Here is a 20682-nt window from a genome sequence, read left to right as displayed (position 1 = left end):
AGCTCTTAAAACCTGATCAAATGTCCAAATCATAGACTTAACACTATGTCAAGTTGTAGTGCTCTAAATTAGCTTTCCAACGACTATAAGAAGTCCAAAATCCAATAACCTGCAAGAAAGTTATAGTCTTTTCACTACGATAATATATTTACCATTTTCACGATAATTTTATTATTATTATTTTGATGAAAATTTTGATAGGATTAAATCTGATAATTATCATGGCCTGAAACTAAAAAACATTTTGCATTTTCTATCGACTAGTGCATATTATATATCAAAAGTTATGGAAAAACCAACCCAAACCCAATGGCGAGGTCTATTTTTGCCCAGGAGGTCATTTCTGCAAGCTCCCCCCAAAAACCCTCATTTAAATGAAACATCCCAAAAATCCATTTGTCCAACAATTTCACATGCCCGAAATCTACCAACATCCCATCATAACAACAAATCCAAAACTCTCAGATCTGTAATTAACAACCTATGAAACTCCTATATCTTTTCCTTTTTTTTGCCCTCTCATGCATTACCATGGATTCAATCTAGGGTTACAACAATAAAACCATAGCTCTAATACCACTTGTAAATAAACTTGCAATAAAAATATAATAGTTTCCACATAACCTGTAATAGATCTAAAAGAAATATGTAATCCACATGTAAGAGAATAGACAACATACCCACAAAAATGTGACACAAGATATACCCTGGAAAACCCTCATTGGGGGAAAAACCCAACCTCCAAAAGCATCAATCACCATGTATTATTCAACAAAAATGTCATCGCAATACAACCATGAAAGCCTTCAAAGCCATAGCGACAACCAAACAATCCATTTGAACAAGCATGAATCCACACATCACATGCCATGCTTCCAACCTTCACAAATGTTCCCTTGGCTAGCCTGTCAAACCTTGTCCCTCTCAACTCTTGCCTTTTTCCTTTTTATCTTTCTCATACAACAACTACTCTTGTGGCTTCTTATATAGTAACAAGTCCCAAAAAACCACCAATTGGTATTACATAAACCATGTGCTAAAAGCATGTGTTACCTAACCCATTGACCTTACATTTAATATTGGAAATTTAATTATTTTTCCCAATATTAAATAATTACATCAAATATTATCACAATGTTACAATAAAACTCATCAAGTATATCCCATGGGAATATTTCCATGTTGCACACCCATCTAGGTGATCCTAGGTGCAACATTACATAATGAAATAAAATAATAAAATATAACAATATTGTGCAATGTGTGCAACACTCATCATCTTAACATAGACATCTCATATTGGACTATTGAGTAATGTTGTTTCAAATGATCCATAGAGTTTTTTTATAGGTGATAGGACACTCAAAGTGGGATAAGACTATGGATAATGAGTGCTCTTGTCTGATGAAGAATGGCAGTTGGGATCTTTGCCATATTTCGGAAGGAAGAAAGTTGGTTCAATGCAGGTGGGTGTACCATACCACATTTGATGTAGATGGTTTTATTGATAGGTACAAGACACATCTAGTTGCAAAGGGGTTTTCATAGGTTGAGGGTATTGATTACTATGATACCTTTACTCTTGTTGCCAAGATGAATTCTATTTGTGTTGTACTCTCTCTTGTAACTTCTCAACAATGGACAATCTTTCAGATGGATGTAAAAAGTGCATTTTTGCATAGAGACCTACATGAGGAGATCTATACGAAGAGACCTCATTGTTTTTTGTAGGACTCTTCTATGTTGTGTTGGTTTTGGAGGTCTTTGTATGGTCTCAAACAATCCCCTTGAGCTTGGTATGAGAAGATGGATTCCTTCTTACTTACGTCATGCTTCACATGGTATCATTTTGATCCTACAGTGTACATTCATCATCATGGGGCTAATCTATCGATACTTGTTCTATATGTTGATAATCTCATTATTATAGGTAGCTCACCCTCTATGATTCAGAGTCTTCAACAAGCTTTGAGAGAGCAGTTTGAGATGATAAACCTTAGACTTTTGCACTATTTTTTGGGCCTATAGGTTGTTCAATCTTCGGATGAGATAGTCATACTCCAGTAAAAGTATGCTCTTGATACACTTCAAAGATTAATTAACATGCTTGATTGTAAGACTTCTCCCACACCTTTTCAATTGGGTGTTGTTTCATTTACCACTTGCTCTACTCCTTCAATGAATTCCACTTTAGATAGATAGCTTGTGGGTAGTTTGTTGTACCTAACACATATGTTCTAATCTTTCTTTTATGGTTGTAATTGTCTCTAGATTATCACATGACCCTCATGAGAGTCATTAGCAAGCTACAAAATGTATCTTGAGGTACATTTGAGGTACTACATGTTATGACATTCACTATACATCATGGGATCCTCACATTGTTGGTTACACAAACTCATAATGGGTTAGTGATATTGATGACCGAAGGTCCACTTCTGGCTCTATTTTATATCTTTATTTTGGTCCTATCACATGGTCTTGCAAGAAGTAGCATGCTCGTACATTATCATCTACAGAAGCAGAGTACGGGGCAATTGTGCTAGCTAGTTAGGAGGTTTAATGGCTTTGACAGTTAATGATAGAATTTGGTTTTCTCCATGATAGTTCCACCTTTATTTTGTGTGACAATCATAGTACTATACACATTTTCCACAACCCAGTTGAGCATCAAAGGAAAAAGTATATTGAGCTTCATATGAACTTCATAAAGAATTTGATTCAGGAGGGCTCTCTTAGCTTGGAGTATATTTCCACTATTGAGCAGGTTGCTAACATCTTCACTAAACCTTTTGCATCCTTGTGGTATCTTTAGTTATGTTCTATGCTTGGGGTGAAGGAAGTTGTCCTTGGGGGGTCTTAGTGATGAATCCTCCCTTCCTTCTTTATTATTTTAGCACTCTTCTATCTCTTTTTAGAGTAGGGTTTTTCCCACATGATTTTCCTCATTTCTCCATTTTATAGATTTGGTTGTGTTGGGCACCTCATTAGGCCATGTTTCTAGGACCCATCTTTGCTTTCAACATTGTAGTTTCCTTATTTTTTCATGTATTAATGTTAGTTGCGTTGCTACTTATCTTAAGGTGCGGTGTTAGAGTAAAGAATTATTTTAATTACATTTATTAAATTAACTTTACTCCCTTCTTAAGTTTTCCCTCTAAGCATTTACATTACCATTTAATAATTAAATATTATTAAATTCCTTTTACCTCTTAGGGTTTTCCTTTTAGGTTTTATGATCTCCTTCTATAAGGATTGATCCATTGTATATTGTAGCTCATTCTTTTATTTGATAAATATAATCTTGCATTTTTTTTAGAGCCAAACCATTGCCTTCTCTTGTCTTTGCTTCTTTGTCACAGGTTCTTTCATGGAAGTGTTCTACTGGATCTATGGATTTGTATTGCTCAAATCCTTCAATGACATTATATTTGGAGGAAATGACATGTTGTGTAAGATATTTGTTGATCAAATGAGTATAGAAATTGAAATGTAAATGTTTGGTGAGATCAAAATTTTCATTAGATTACAAGTCTATCAAACAAGGAAAGGATTATATGTGACTAAGTTTAAATATGTGAAAGAAATCTTGAAGACTTTTGGGATGGATGAATCCAAGCCAGTTGGTACACCTATGGTGACTAGAGTGAAATTGTCAAAAGAAGACACTACTGGAAAAGTAAATGAGACACAATACAGATTTATGATTAGTAAGTTATAGTATGTTGTATATAGTAGACCAAATATTACACATGTTGTTGAAATTGTTGCAAGGTTTTCATCTAATCCAAAGGAGACACACATGATTGCTATGAAAAGGATATTAAGATATCTAAAAGGAGTTAAATATTATGGCTTATAGTACAAGAAGGATGATGACTTTAATCTTAAAGTCTACATTTGTTGACTGGGCTAGTAATATTGATGATAGAAAAATCACAAGTGGTGGAGCTTTCTGTTTAGGAAAATGTTTATTACATGGACAAGAAAGGAACAAAGTTGTATTTCACAATCTATTGTTGAAGCTAAATATGTTATTGTTGTAATCAATTGTTAAAATATTGTATGTATTAAGAAACAATTGGAAGTTATGCAAGAAGAGAAAATTGAGCCTGTTACTATTTATTGTGATAACACTAGTGCAATAAATATTTTTTTAAATATGGTAATGCATGCAAAAAAAAGCACATATCAATCAAGTATCCTTATTTGAGGGAGGAAGTACAAGAGAAACAAGTGAAGCTTGAAAATGTTAATTCTAAACAGAAAATTGCAGACATATTTACTAAGTCATTGCCTAAGGATGCTTTTGAGTATCTAAAAGGAAAATTGGGGGGGTTTGTTCCTATCCAAAATTCACTAGGTGAAGATGCATGTTGCATCAATTAATGGATGAATTATAATATCTTTAAGGAGTTGATGAAAAAGTTCACACTTTAGGAACATTTTTTAAGTTGTGAAGATGACAATGATGAAATTGATGTATACTATACATGCAAGGTACAAGGATAACTACAAGCTTTTATAAGTTTTATATCGAAATTTATAATGACCTTTGCTATTACTATCAAAGGTGGAGATTATTAGTTAACACTACTTAAGGGGAGAGTATATGTTAGTGTAAGCAAAAGTGGGAGAAGTGTATGAAATGAGGAGACAAATATGTGAGAGAAAATAATAAAGAGGAAGAGAAATAGTAAAGGAGAATATCAGAGTTAGTGTTGACAAGGGGAGAAAGAATTTGAAAAAAAGAAGAACATCAAAGTAAGAAGAATGTTATGTAAAGGGGGAGGCAATAGTGAAGCTAAACTGAAGAAGAACATATCCAAAGAAGAAATGTTGATAAATATTATTACTACTATTGATATAAAATGAGTTACAGAGAACCTGATGATGAAGATAAAGAGGTGCAAAGTTGTATTGTTGACAATGCATATATTTGATTATCTTATGTAATGTTTTGTAATGTAGAATCATATTTTATGCGTTGTCATCAATTCCAAGGGGGGTGATTGCTAGCCCTAATTGATAATGTAATTGGTAATGCTAAGAATGTAAGTAAGAGAGGCATATCTATTGTTATATTATCATTGATGTCAAGTCTTAGTTGGCTAGCCATTATGCTAACTCAATAAAGTGCTATATCAATATGATTGATGAAGAGGATTTGAAAAAAGTAATCTAAAGATAGAGTTGATAAGTATGGTATACAATGGACACTTGAAGGAGTTGGACATTGATAATCATTTTTAATCATGTAATATTGTAATGTATTGAGCTATTTAAGCTTAATTGAGTGACAAGGTTAAAGAAGGAAGAGTGTATTTATCAAGTGACTACAGTGTTCACCAAGAAAATGGAAAAGTAAGAGGGAAATTCATTATTTTCAGAGTGAATCTAGTATTAACCAAGTACTATATTACCTAAGTGAAATGTTATGTTCACTAAGTAACAATTGGAAGATCAAGTTAAAAGAAATGGAATCTAAGACCAACTTTTGATGGAAAAGTGGAGTGTTAGAGATGTTCTACGGTGTGAGTCAATTGTCATTACAAGATCAAAAAATTAAAAAAATCAATAAGGATGTGATGATGGAGATTGAAGAAAGATAAGGATGAGCACGAAGTTCTATGAAAAGTTCTATTTTCTATGTGGTTAAGTACAATGAATCTGAGATTTACAATTGTGATTAAGTGGTAATTAATAAATGAAAGAATGTGGAAGCAGAGAGATGACTATTTAAGGATATGTTTAAGACAATTTTAGGTTGTCAATTTTCTGATTTAGTTGTTGATTTGGTGATGATGATTGAATGCTAAGGAGGAGATCAAAGTGCAAACTATTGAAGAAGATGAAAGAAGATAATTGAACTAGGTGAACGAAGCAAAGTTGAAAGAAGAAGAAAGAGAATGAGTGAATCAACCAAGTAAAGAGAGAACATACAAAGGAGATCATAAGAAAATGATTATAACAAGACAAGAACATAAAGGATATCTGAACAAGAAAGGTAGTGCTATACCTAAATAGATTATTTTTACACTATTACTTTCTAATCATTGTAGCAGAAAATCTCGTAGACAAAGTGGACCTAACAAGTCTATGAAATCCTATGATGACATTGATTAGTGGTGTTTGTAAGTATTTTAGAGTAGGCCACTCTTTAGACAAGATTAAGGATTGATAAGGTCTAAATGATCTTTTGGTTAAAACCCTCTAACAAGGTCATATTAACAATGTGTTTGTAACTTTTAACAAGGTTGGCTCCTAACTAAGCTCACTTTAGAAGAGTGAAGATTTTTGGGTTGTCAATTTATAGGTGATTTTTCCCTTCACAAGGTTTCCACATTAAAATATTGGTTTCAAATGTGTTAGTATTGTTGTGTTGCAAGTTATTTTATATGTTATTTTCATTTTATTGCAACTCTGTAACAACTAAGTTTATGATTGGTAATAACAAAGTTTTATACTGTTGGTCAACAATGAATGAACAATTTTGAGTAAAGTGTTTGAATGAGTTAAATGTGAAGTTGAATGAATACACCAAGTGAAAGTTTATAATGATTATGAATTTTCTTTGGTATTGAAGTTGTTAAAACATACTATAGGATAATTGATTCACCCCCCCTTCTCCCCTCTCTCAATTGTCTAATAGTTATGTTGTAAATTAGGTTGGATTACAACCCTTCCCAAAAGTATAATAGGATTATTTCAATGTTGGACTAATACCTACAAGAATAATTGATATAGTATCGCATGGATAATTTCTCCCTTAATTATAATATGAGAGTTATGGAAATAGAGAAATAGATGAATATTCAAAGATTAGGAACAATTGACCAATGAAATTGAGGTTGTTGTAGTATAAAGAGTGATATGATATTAAATAGCTCCAAGGTAGAAACTAACATACCATAGTGGGATGAAAAGTTGGAAGGTAAATGGATAGATTTAAATCTTCTCCTTTTACTAGAAATGGGAAATGTAATAACACTAAAAAAATGAGAGAATGTGTATGCCAACCCCCCAAAAGGGGGTGGTTCAAGATAAATTTTATGGTGCTTCTCAAAGAAACCCTAGGTGGTAAGTTAAGGCTATTGTATCCATAATTTGAATAACCAGGAGATAGCTACAATTGCCAATTATTAAGTCACTTATTATCTCTAGTTTACTTAAGCTAAACTTTGGGCATATAATAATTAATTCTTCTATTAATTATTATTGTGCAAACTAGGTTTTACCTGTTAGGGTTTTGATCTCCATGAGTGTCCTCAAATGATATTGGTCGAATCAGAAGTGCCATGGGGGGTTGATGTTTTTCCTTTGTTTGTCATCTTCCTTTGTCCAATGAGTTTCCCTTTTGTGACATTGGCCTCATGATGTGTCTGAGATTGATCACCTTAGTACACGCATATGTATTTTTTTGTGCATCTTGATCGTGGTTCTTTGACATGTAGTTCTTTTGGCCCACCTTTCCAGTTGCCTATCACCTCACCCTTGTCTGCATTAGGGAGGTTCTTTTGTTGTTCTTATGCTTCCATGGTTCAATGGAGTGAGATATGTATTCTGTATTTGTTTATATGTACTAGGTGGATGCAATGGCTGGACACCTATGCATTTAGGTGAGAAGGATCATCTATCACATAGACACTCTTATTTTTGTTCCTACTTTGGTTGCAGCCTTCCAAGTTTGATTGATAAGCTCTTCAAGCTTTGGTGTTTCATGCAATCTGCATCTTTGAGTTTAGCTATTTGCCTTTCAGTGCTTCCTGATTTGATGTAGATTACAGTCTTCTCTACCTAGTCAGGTTTTATTTTAGTGGAGATTCTTCAATTCAGCAGTTACTTTTGATACAGCTTTGCAACTTCTACATGCTCTAGTGATGTTCTTCCTGATCAACTTTTGTTCCTATCTTCTAGTACATTCCCTAGTTTGGAGACTTCTTCAGTCCTTCTGTAGTTTCTTTCAACATGTTTTCCATCTCTTTTTGGAGTAGGATTTTTCCCATGTGGTTTTCTCTATTTCTCCTCTTTTTAGAGATTTGGTTGTGCTTGTGTACCTCATTAGGCTTTATTGTCGGGACCCAAATTTACTTTTATTAGTACTTTCTAAGTTTTTAGCTACTCGTACTTTCTAAGTTTTTAGCTACTCACTAAGTTTATCTTAAGGCGAGGGGGGGGTGTTAGAGTAATAAGGTTTTTTCTTATTAATTAAATCATATTGATTTAATTAGTAAGTCACTTATTATCTCTAGCTTACTTAAGCTAAACTTTGGGCATATAATAATTTTTTTAAAATTAATTATTATCGTGCAACCTAGGTTTTACTTGTTAGGGTTTTGATCTCCTTTTATAAGGATTGATCTATTTGTAATTCATTCATTCACTTTTGACTATAGCAATCTCTCTTATTGTTCATCAAGAATGTCTCATCTATGGATCTGGGAATTCCAGCCTCCATAGCTTTTGCTTCTCTCTTTTTGTGACATGTGTTTGCATGTAGGTGATTCTTGCGAGTTGTGGGGTTGATCTTTCATCAATTTCAATAGTTACTAATAATATAGCATAGCTCACTACTTTCGTTGAAGGATTGAGTATGCAAGGATCTCAAGATTAAAAATTTGGAGATTGAAGAACATTCAACTATCACAATTGATGTTCTAAGGAAAGGTAAAATGTCAAATTAGAAAGAAGACTCACTACTAACCAATGATCTTGATTAAATCCAGTTCTTCTGTAAATGCACCTTCAATCATATTTTTACACAAGGTAATTCAAGGGTTGATAAATTATCCAATAAAGGGGCTAATGGAATCATTTTAATTAATATAAGCACCTCTAAGAGTGATAAATCCCAGTTATATGTAAAAAGGATCTTCTCTTACCACCTAATAAGTAACTCAGTGTTAATTATGGATGAAGTATTAATGTGTTCATGATGTATAAATTCATGTATTATATAACTTTGGGTGCACAAAACATTTTCAATCCCTTTCAATTAAGATTTAAATTTAACTTTAAATGACAATGGAAGGTACAAGATATAATCACCCTAAATGGGCTAGTTTAACTTAAGGTCATATTTGCCATAAAACAAAGCTAACTCCCCAATCATGCTAGTCTAATTATGGTAATTCAATAGGGTGCCATATCATTTGATTGATGGAGAGGATTTGAAGAAATTATGTTGATAGTATGGTATTCAATGAGCCCTTGAATGATTTGGAGAATGATAATGTAATGTCAGTTTGATTGTTTTGTAATTTTGTAATATAATGATGAAGTCTATGTATTCACCGAGAAGGCTATATTGAGTAACATGTAAAATAAGGAGTACAATAATACCTGAGCTACTAAAGTGTAAACCTAGTAATTGGAAAAGAAAAGTTAAAGTTCAGTGTTAATCGAGTAAATCGTGTCTTAACCAAGTGATATGTAATATTCACCGAGTATGAGCTACAAGAACAAGTTAATAAAGATGGAATCCAAGGCCAACTTATGGTGAAAAAAAGAATGTTCAAGATGTTTGAAGGTGAAAGTCAAAGTTTTTTACAAGATCTACAATAGGAAAAATAAAATGAAGATATAATGATGGAGATTGAAGCAAGACAAGGATGAGCAAAAAGTTTAATGAAATTTTTATTTTCTGAGTGACTGAATACATTAAATTTGAGATCTATGGATGTGGTTAAGTGGCAAAATCTGGAAGCAGAGAGTTCACTGTATAAGGAGACATTGGAACAAGTTTTTCATTATTGATTATTATTGGTATGTTGGTGATTTGTGCAAAGTGGATAACAAGCACAACAAGGTAAACCAAGCAAAGTGAAAGGAAGATCAAGTAGAGGTAGATCAAAGTGAAAGTGTGATGAAGTGAATCAGCCAAACAAAGATCAAGAAGAGATTAGAGAAGAAGAAGATAGAGCCGAAATAAGATTTGAAAAAGCAAGGTAATGCTAAATCTTACAGATCATTTGATTGTTATTTTCCAACAATCATAGTAGAAAAATATCTTAACCAAGTGGACTTAACAAGTTTGTGAAATCCTATATGGTAACATTGATTAGTGATGTTTGTAAGTCCTTTAGAGAATACTACTCTTTAGACATGATCAAGGAGTGATAAGATCTAGATGATATTTATGTTAAAACCCTCTAAACAGGTCACACTAAAAATGTGCATGTAACCTTTAACAAGGTTGGCTCCTAGCAGAGCTCATTTCAGAAGAGTGAAATTATTTGGGTTGTTGGTCCCATGTGGTTTTTCTCTTTACAAGGTTTTCACGTTAAATCATGGTGTCAAATGTGTGAATGTTTTTATGTTGCAAGTTTATATTGATGGTATTAACTTAATACTACAACTAGTTAAAAAATTGGTAACAATAAGGTAAAAGCTAAGCTATATCTATGATACTCGATAATAATAGAAACAATGAGATAACAGTTTGAAGAAGATTGGTTACAAGATTGAATTGTGAAGTTGATTGAGATCACCGAGTTATTTCTATTGATGTTTATGGAGTTTGAATATGTACTAAATTTGAACATAACTGATTCACCTCCCCCTCTCAATTATCTAAAAATTGGTATTAGAGCACAATTCTTGGAGGAAGAAGTTTGAAGGAACTTGAGCTAAAGATCTGAAGATGTATAAGAGAGAGGTACCAACGATGAACAAGAAGAATTTCCCCTTGTGGAAAAATAGAATGAGGCTATATCTATTTGGAATTGGTGACAATGCTACATATAGGTTGGATGATGACTATACTACACCTCCACTTCCTATGGAATTGGAACAAATGGCTAAGAAGAAAGATTACAATAGTCTAATGATTGAAATTGCATCTTCCCTGAATGACCTTGAGTTTGATGATGTCAAGAACTATGTTAATGCTAAGAAAATGTGGGATAAGTTGGCCCTTGTACATGGTGGAGATTCAAATGTGGTGAGAGTTAAAGCATAAAGTTTAAGAGGCAAGTAAGATGATATGGAATGAAAGAAGGTGAGAATGATACACAATATGTGAACCAAATAAAGGAAGTTGTTAGTACAATCAAATATGCTAGAGGATTTATTAGTGATTATAAAATTGTAAGTAAAGTTCTCAAAACTCTTCTACCATCTATGCTATAAAATTTTTTATAATTCAAGAAGTTAAAGCTATGATTGGTAATGATTTGACACTTGATAGTTTAGTTGGTTGGTTGACTTCATTTGAGTTGAGAAATTATGATAATAGTTTGGCTACACTAGGAAATGCTTTTAAGTCTTCACTAACCATTGATAGTTCAAAGAAAGAGAAGAGTAGTAAAGATGAAACTGAATCTGAATATGAAGATGATATGGATGATATTGAAGCATTTCTTGCAAGGAGATTATCAAGAGGAAAAAGTAAATTCAAATGTAAATTACTCCTAATCTATTTTAAGTGCAATGAAGTTGGTCATTTTGCAACTAAGTATCCTAAAATAAGTAAGAGTGGCATACATGAAAAGAAATATCACAAGTACAGGAAGAGTTGAGAAAGAAATGTATAAACAATTAAAATATTAGAGATCTAATAGAGGTGGTGAATTTGTGTTTGTTGAATTCACTAACTTTAATGTTGAGAATGGTATCAAAATATAAGTATTTGCATTGAGGACACCACAGTAAAATAGAATTGTTGAGAGAAGAAATAGATCAATTATGGATTGTGCAAGGACATTGTTGATTGAATAAGATGTTGCACAAATGTTATGGAGAGAATCTATAAGCACTATAGTCTATACTCTCTTATTCAAAAGGAGGTGAAGGTATTTTTCTTGGCTATTCATCTAAGAGAAAAACAACATTGAACAAAGCTACTAACACAATGATTGAAAGTGAAAATGTAAGAATTGATGAGTTTGCAGATAAGAACAATGTAGAAAGAGAGAAGGAACTGAAAGAGTGCAATATATTTTTATATATGTTACACTACCCGAGTTACAACAAAGAGCTATTGAGCCATAGTCTTCTTTACCTGAATAACAAATAGAACAACCTGAGAAGGAAGTTGAACCCCAATCGAGTGAGAATAATGATGAGAATAAAAAACCCTAACCTGTGTTAGCAAAATATGTGAGAAATAATCATTCACCTGAACAAATCATTAGGGATGAGAGTGATGGAGTGGTGTCAAGAAATAAATTGAAAGATAGTTCATGTTAAATAGTTGATTTAAGCCGAGAATAGTCAAGGATGCACTTGATAATGAGAATTGGATAAATGCCATGAATAAAGAGATTGATCAGATAGAGAAGAACAACACGTGGGCATTAGTATCAAGGCCTAAAAATAAGAATATGATAGGCATAAAGTGGATTTTAAGGAATAAGCTGAATGAAAATGGAGAAATGGCAAGACATAAAGCAAGACTAGTTTGCAATGGTCATGCCCAATAAGAAGGAATAGACTACAGTGATACTATTGCACTTGTGGCATGATTGGAAGGTGTAAGAACATTGTTGGCCTATGCTACTTACAATAAATTCAAAGTATATCAAATGGATGTCAAATCTACATTTTTGAATGAAATACTTGAAGAAGAACTCTACATAGAACAACTAAAAGGATTTGTTGAACCTGATCATGATAACTTGGTCTGTAAGTGAACAAGGCACTATATGGACTGAAGCAATCATCGAGAGCATGGTATGAAAGGTTACATTCTTATTTGATTAAAATTGGATTTGTTAGGACAAATGAGAAGAGTAATTTGTATTTGAAGAGTGAATATGAAAATATGGTGTTGATTGCTAAATTTGTTGTGGATGATATTATATTTGGTGGAAATGATTTGATATATTAATCATTTTCTAACCAAATGAATAAAGAGTTTGAGATGTCAATGTTTGGTGAGATCAAAATTTTAACTGGCGTACAAGTTTATGCAACAAATAATGGTATATATGTGACTAACTCTAAATTAGTAAATGAAATCTTGAAAACTATTGGAATGGATGAGTCAAGACCAGTCAGTACACCTATGGATACTAGAGTGAAATTTTCAAAAGAAGATACTATTGCTGATGTAAATGAAACTCAATATAGATCAATGACTGATAAATTGCAATATGTTGTGCATAGTAGAACAGATATTGCACATGTTGTTGGAATTGTTGCAACAGTTTCCTATAATCCTAAGGAAACACACATGATGTGGAAAACAATTATTCAATTGTATGTTGTCTTTGATGTTACACAAAATATTAAGCCTTATTGAGCAAGTCAATGATTATTGAGCTCACTTGGGCATTGAAGATAGTTTCCTATGTATGCTGAGCATTCTAATTATAACCAAGTGCAAGAGTTAGTTCTTACCGAGCTCACTCGGGCGTCAAAGGTAGATCCTGTGTTAACCAAGTTTACTCTGTTCCGAAAGGAAAGTTAGCATGGATCCTGTGTTGACCTAGTTCACTCGGTTACCAAAGGAAAGTTAGTTTAGAATCAGTATTGACTGAGTTGGGTTTGTTAATGAATAGTTTCTTCAAGTTGACCGAGTACTCAATTCTATATTAGTCGACTGACAACATATTGAGTCTAATAGATTTTTTTAGCTAATGCTAGCCAACTTAAGGGATGAAAATTGTTTGATTAAAAGTATATTCAAGCCAACTTGACAAGATCATTCATATAAGTATAAGGTCAAGTTTAGGATTGAAAAGAGGAAGAATGAGATTAAAGAAGATGAATTAAGGAAGCAAATTGGAAGGATATCTGCAAGAGAACAAAGTATCCAATTTGACCAAACTACAAAGAATATTTTGATCAAAGAGGATTAAGTAATCAAGCTAGAAGAGAGATCTAAAATCAGCAAAGACAGTTGCATCAACAATCAAGTCAAGGCATTGTTACTCTCTAATAATTGTAGCAATGAATTAAATCTCCTAACAGAGTTAGCCTAACAACTATTTGGTAAATCCTCTAACAAGGTGGCATTTCTAGATTGAAGTGTTTAAAGACCTCTAAAAAGGCCACTCCTAATAGGGTGAATTAAATCCTCTAATAGGGTCACACCCAATAGTGTGTTTTGTAACCTTTAACAAGGTTGGCTCCTAAGAGGGCTCACTTCAGAAGAGTGAAAAATAGTAACTAGTTGCAATTGGTGGTTTTCCCAAATTGGGTTTCCATGTTAAATCTTGGTGTCTCTTGTGTTCATGTTATTTCCTTTATGTTTTTGCAGTTTAGTTAATTAAGGTTAATCATATTTAAATATCTTAAGATCTACATGTTTAGTGCTAATTGAGTGATAGTAATATATTCAATGTTAATCGAGTTCCAACAGAATATCGGTATTAACCAATTCACAGCAAGTTATTGTTTTGTATTGTGTTGATATCTTAAAGGGACTATTGGTTCAGTATTTTGTTGACATCTTAAAGGGACTTTTGGAATTTTTTTTGTGGTAATTGATTCACCCCTCCTCTCTCAGTTACTCCTTTCCATTTCCAACACATGACTATTATCAAAAGGATATTATGATATCTTAAGGGATTGAAGATTTTGGATTATGGTATAAAAAAGACGGTGACTTTACTATTAAAGTCTATATTGATGTTGATTGGGTTGGTAATGTTGATGATAGAAAAAAACACAAGTAGTGGATCTTTATTTTTAGGAGAAATATTTATAATATGGTTGAGCAAGAAACATAGTTGCATTTCACAATCTACTACTGAAGCTGAGTATGATGTTGTTGCAACTAATTGTTCTAATTTTTTTTTTTTTTGGATTGAGCAATTGTTGGAGGGAATACAAGAGGAGATAACCAAGCATGTTACTATTTATTGTGATAACACTAGTGCAATAAATATATCAAAGAATCTAGTCATGCATACAAAGACAAAGCACATATCAATCAAGTATCACTACTTGAAGGAGCATCTACAAGGTTAACAAGTAAGGCTTGTATATGTGAAGTCTAAGGAGAAAATTGTAGACATATATACTAAGTCATTTCCTATAGATGCTTTTGAGTATCTAAGAGGTAAACTGGGGATCCTTCCCCTATTCAAAATTCACTAAGTGAAGATGCATGTTGCATCAATTCATGGATGAACAAAAATATCTTTGTGGAGTTAATGCAAGAGTTAATGCTTTAGGAGTAGTTACAAAGTGATGAAAATGATTGCAATGAAACTTATGTAAACATTACATACAAGGTACGATGTTTAACTACAAGGTTTTATAAGTTTCATATTGGAACTTATAGTTACCTTTGGCATTGATTTCAAAGGGGGATACATAGAATAAACAAGGGAGATGAAGAACTTGAGTAAAGTGGAGTGAATAACCAAAGGGAGAGAATCATAATTGAGGATAAAATATCAGAGGGGGAGATAATACAAAAGAATGAAGATATTGCTGAACCAAAAGAGAACATATTCGAAGGGGGAGAAATGTTGAAGATTGATGCCACTACAGATACAAACTAAGTACACCTAATGATGAAATTACCTGAATGAAGTCCAAGAGCTGAAAAGTTGTATTATTGTCATGTATATATTTGATTGTCTTATGTAATGTAAAATCATATGTTTATGTGTTGTAATCAATGCCAAAGGGGGAGATTGTTAGCACAAATTGATGATGTAACTAAGAATGCTATGAATATATGTGAAAGAGTCATATTGGTTGTTATGTTGTCATTGATATTGAAGTATTACTTGGCTAGACATTATACTAATTTAGTACAACACCATATCATTTGATTGACGAAGAGGATTTGAAGAAAGTATGTTGATGACAAAGTTGATAAGTATGGTATTCAATGGGCACTTGAATGAGCATGATAGTGATAATGTAATGTTGGTTTGATTGTTTTACAATCATGTAATTTTGTAATGTAATGATGAAGTCTATGTATTCACCAAGTTATACAAGCTACATAGAGTAACAAGGTGAAAGGAGTAAAGTATTGCCCGAGTTACTAAAGTATAAATAGAGTGATTGGAAGAGAAAAGTTAAAGTTTAGTGTTAACTGAGCAATTTATGTGTTAATCGAGTGATATGTTGACCAAGTGAAATGTAATGTTCACCGAGTATGAGCTGGAAGAAAAGGTTAAGAAAGATGGAATTTGAGGCTAACTTATGGTGAAAAAAAGAATGTTCTAGAAGTTCAAAGGTGAAAGTCAAAGTTTATCACAAGATCTACAACTTGAAAAATACAATGAAGATCTGATGATGGAGATTGAAGCAAGATAAGGATGAGCACAAAGTTTAATGAAAGTTCTATTTTCTATGTGACTAAATACATTGAATTTGAGATCTATGGATGTGGTTAAGCAAAAAAATTTGGAACTAGAGAGTTCACTATTTAGGGAGATGTTAGAGCAATTTTTTGGATGCTAATTGTTATTGGTATGTTGGTGATTTGTGCAAAGTAGAAAACAAGAATAAAAAGGTGAACCAAGAAAAGTAGAAGGAAGATCAAGCAAAGGTAGAGAAAAGTGAAAGTGTGATGAAATGAATCAACCAAATATAGCTCAAATAGAGATCAAAGAAGAAGAAGATAGAGAAAAATTGAGATCTGAACAAGCAAGGTAGTGCTAAATATTACAAATCATTTGAGTGTTACTTTTTTAACCATTATAGAAGAAAAATATCTTAATTGAGTGGACCTAACAAGTTTGTGAAATCTTACATGGTAACATCCATTTGTGATGTTTGTGAGTCCTTTAAAGCATGCCACTCTTGAGACAAGATCAATGAGTGATAAGGTCTAGATGATCTTTATGTTAAAACCCTCTAACTAGGTCACACTAAAAATATGCATGTGACATTTTACAAGGTTGGCTCCTAGAAGAGCTTACTTCAAAAGAGTGAATTTATTTGGATTGTTGACTCCAGGTAGTTTTTCCCTTTACAGGGCTTCCACCTTAAATCATGGTTGAATGTGTAAATGTTTTTATGTTGCAAGTTGATTTTCATGGTATTAACTTAATATTGCAACTACTTAGCAGTTAGGTAACAATAAGATAAAAGCTAAGTTATATTTATGATACACAATAATAATAGAAATAATGAGATAAGAATTTGAAGGAAATTAACTACAAGATTGAAATTTGAAGTTGAATGAGATCATTGAGTTATTGCTATTGATGTTTATGAAGTTTGAACTAATACTAAAGTGTTCGAAAGACCTATAAGATAACTGAACATAACTGATTCACCCCCCAATCATCTAGGTGATTTTCAAGACTTTGAGTCCACCTGAAGGTGTGTGTTAAAGTAGACCTAAATATCAAACTATTTGGCTCCAACTTTGAACTAATTCAACTATTAGTGTATCTGAAGAAACCAAATGCATGTTTTTTTATTCATGATTGTCCTATCCAAAAGTAAATTAGCTCAATTAGACAATTATGCCTTGTCCAATGACCACATGTCACCCCACACCCCCATCATGTTCCCTCATTGGCCAATGTTCACACCCCTTCATATTTCTAGTGCACCTATTTCATCCTCTATCCTTAATATCCAGTCTACAACTCAAGGGTGAACCATACAACTATTCAATACTTTTGTCTTCATTCATTCCCTCCATCACTTCCTCCTCTTTTCTGTTAGTCATCCCCATCACCCAGTACTCATGAGTCCACCCTCCCAACCGCCCCCTCTCGGTACTGCTCTAGATCGCCTTCCTACTCTAAGGATACTATGAGAAATATTGTTGATTTGAATCTTGATAATTAGTTCAATGCATCGTCTAAGGCCGAGGATTGCCTTCAGTCCCATGGTGAATTTTAGAATTCTCTCTTGGAATTTTTTAGGGATTTCGCTCCCTCCTTATAAGTTCAAAGTGAAGGACATGGCTACTAAATGGAAGACAGATGTAATTTTCATTCAAGAAGTTAAAGTCAGTGATACTAAGCTTGATGTTTGTTTACACATTATTTGGAAAGATGCGTCCTTTTGGCACACATCTCATATTGATGGAAGAGGTGGGCTATTATTGGCCTTGCTCCATGGATTGCTAAACATATCATTAATAATGGTGAGGACCCTTCACATAGTTGTGTTTGGACTCTCACTCTATTTAATGGTCAACTTATTGAATTTTGCTCAATTTACACCCCCACTCTGGCTAAGGATCGAACCAATTTATGGAATTGGATGGCTAATTATTTTCCCAATGCCAATTGATTCTTGGGAGAGACTTTAATATGGTAGAACATAGTCAAGACTGTAGCTAGTCTAAACATATTAATCTTAGTTGAGAAGAATTTGATAGCTAGTTATTTTGTCATAACTCTTTGGGAATGTTTGATCATATTTATGACAAGTCTTCTAGTCAAACTAAAAATTGGTATACCTTGTATAATTGTAGAATGTGAGAGAATAGAAAGATGAGTAGATTGGATTGATTCTATACATCTCTCACTTTATCGATTGTGCAAGATCCTATAGGAATGGGTGTTCATGTGGACTTTTATGCTAGGCTCTGCGATCACCTTCCTATAATTTGCAACATAAATCTATCTCAAGCTTTGAATAATGACAATTCACTACCCTTCAAACTAAATATTTCTCATTTAAAAAATCCTACATGTTTAACCTCTCTTGTGGGGATATGGAATTCTTTACCTGAACTTGAAGAAGGAGAATACTGGATTGATTGGTGATGTGTTGCCATTATTCAAAGTAATAATTTCTTATGTTCATTCAGTAAAGGAATGGCTTGGAAATGTAAATGTAAGGAAAAATCTCTTCATGATAGACTTGCTCAGGACTAAAAACTCCTTAATGATGACCCTTGCAACATTAACATTCAAACTTCTACTGCTACTACTGAAGTTCATTTGCAAAAAAATGACAATTATAAAGGACAAGGGATGGAGGTTAAAGCTATACTTCATTGGCTTAAAGAGGGAAACAAGGGAATTGATTACTTCTTTTCTCATCTTAATTATAAACATAAAAATGAAAGAATCAAAGCAATTGAGGATGAATTTGATGCCCTCCAAACTAATCCCTTTGATATCTACACTATCTTCAAATGCTTTTATGAAATCTATTTAAAGAAAACCAATGGTCGGATATTCAACAAGCTCTTGAAGCTATGGTTACAAACTATATTCCAAGAATACTAGAATCAAATTACTCTCAGTATCTTGACAGTTTCTTGTCATTGGAAGAGCTAGAAAAGACCCTTTTCTCTGTAGCCCCTTATAAGAGTCCTAGGAGTGATGGTCTTCCTATAGAATTCTATCAAGCTATGTGGAACCATATGAAGGACAATTTTTACTATTTATACTAGGAGGCTTTTAAAAATGGATCATTGGGTCCCATTATTAACGGTGGTATAATAAAACTCCTACCTAAAGGTAAATAAAAAGACACAGTTTATGGATGGCATTTGATAAACTTACTCAACACTTCCTATAAAATTATAGCAAAAGCCTTGGCTACTCAGATCAAACCAGTGGTTCAGGGCATTGTTAGAATTGAACAAATAGGGTTTATTCCTAGAAGATATATTTTTGATAATCTTATGTTAGCATGGGAAACTTGTGAACAGACACCATTCCCCTTAAATAGGTCTATTCGACAAGGCTTCCCCCTAGCCCCATATCTATATGTACTCATAGATGAGGCTTTGGGATATTTACCACAAAATGTTAATAATATATAGTTAATAATAGGAATATCTATTCTTGATAATCAAGTTGTCACCAATTCTCATTACGTTAACGACAGTTCACTATTTTTGTAGAATTCTAAGAAGAATATATCCAACTTGATGGACATACTAGAGTTGTATTGTGTTGTTTTGAGCTCAAAATTTGCACATGAGAAAACAAAAATTTTGATGGTTCTGCATGACCCTATTCCTCACTGGATTCCACAAGGTTGGAATTAAATCAGACATGGTGAAATCATGAGATATTTGGGTAGACCTTTCAAAATTGGGCCTTCCCTCAAAGACATGTGGAATTGGTACCTTAATAGAGTTAGAAACAAGCTGTCCTACTGGGGAAATAAATTCCTTTCCTTGGCTAAGAAAATACAAATCCTCATTTTCTTGCTACATATGTGTACCATTCCTCTTGTTGGATGCCTTCAAAACAAGGATATGAAGATTTAATTAAACTTATCTGAAGATTTCTTTGGGTTAAATGGGATGGTGATAAATGACTCATAGCTACTTCATGGACTCATTCTATTCAACCAAAATGTGCGGTTTGAGACTTATAGATCCAAGAACACAAGGGTTTTGATTGGCCACCAAATGGATTATTAGAGTCGTTCATGGCAATGAATCGTGAAAGATCCTCATACACAATCGTATTAAACTTGCCACGACCAAAGGAAAATGACAAAATGTAGGATGACTTGATAAGATTCTTTATGCTTCATTTTTCTCAATCAAAGCTTATCTTGCTCTATAATCAATATAGAATGCCTAGCAGCATAATCGTTACCTTTTGAAATGGAAGTTAAATTCAATTCAACATGGTTTCAAATTTTCCTCATCATTTGGTGGAATAAACATATTTACTATCATGATCAACCCATTGCTTTAAGCTTTCCAAATTAGTCTTATTCTATCTTCAAAAAAGGAGTCCACAATGTTGGTGATCTTTGGGATTTCCAAATGATGAGTTGGTTGTCACAGGGTGAGGTCATATTAATGGTTCCCACTTTTCCTCACAAAGAAAT

Source organism: Cupressus sempervirens, chromosome 3, assembly GCF_028749045.1.
Source record: "Cupressus sempervirens isolate cs-2001-9-10 chromosome 3, ASM2874904v1, whole genome shotgun sequence".
NCBI classification, from domain to species: Eukaryota; Viridiplantae; Streptophyta; class Pinopsida; order Cupressales; family Cupressaceae; genus Cupressus; species Cupressus sempervirens.
Note: the sequence above shows the minus strand (reverse complement) of the source record.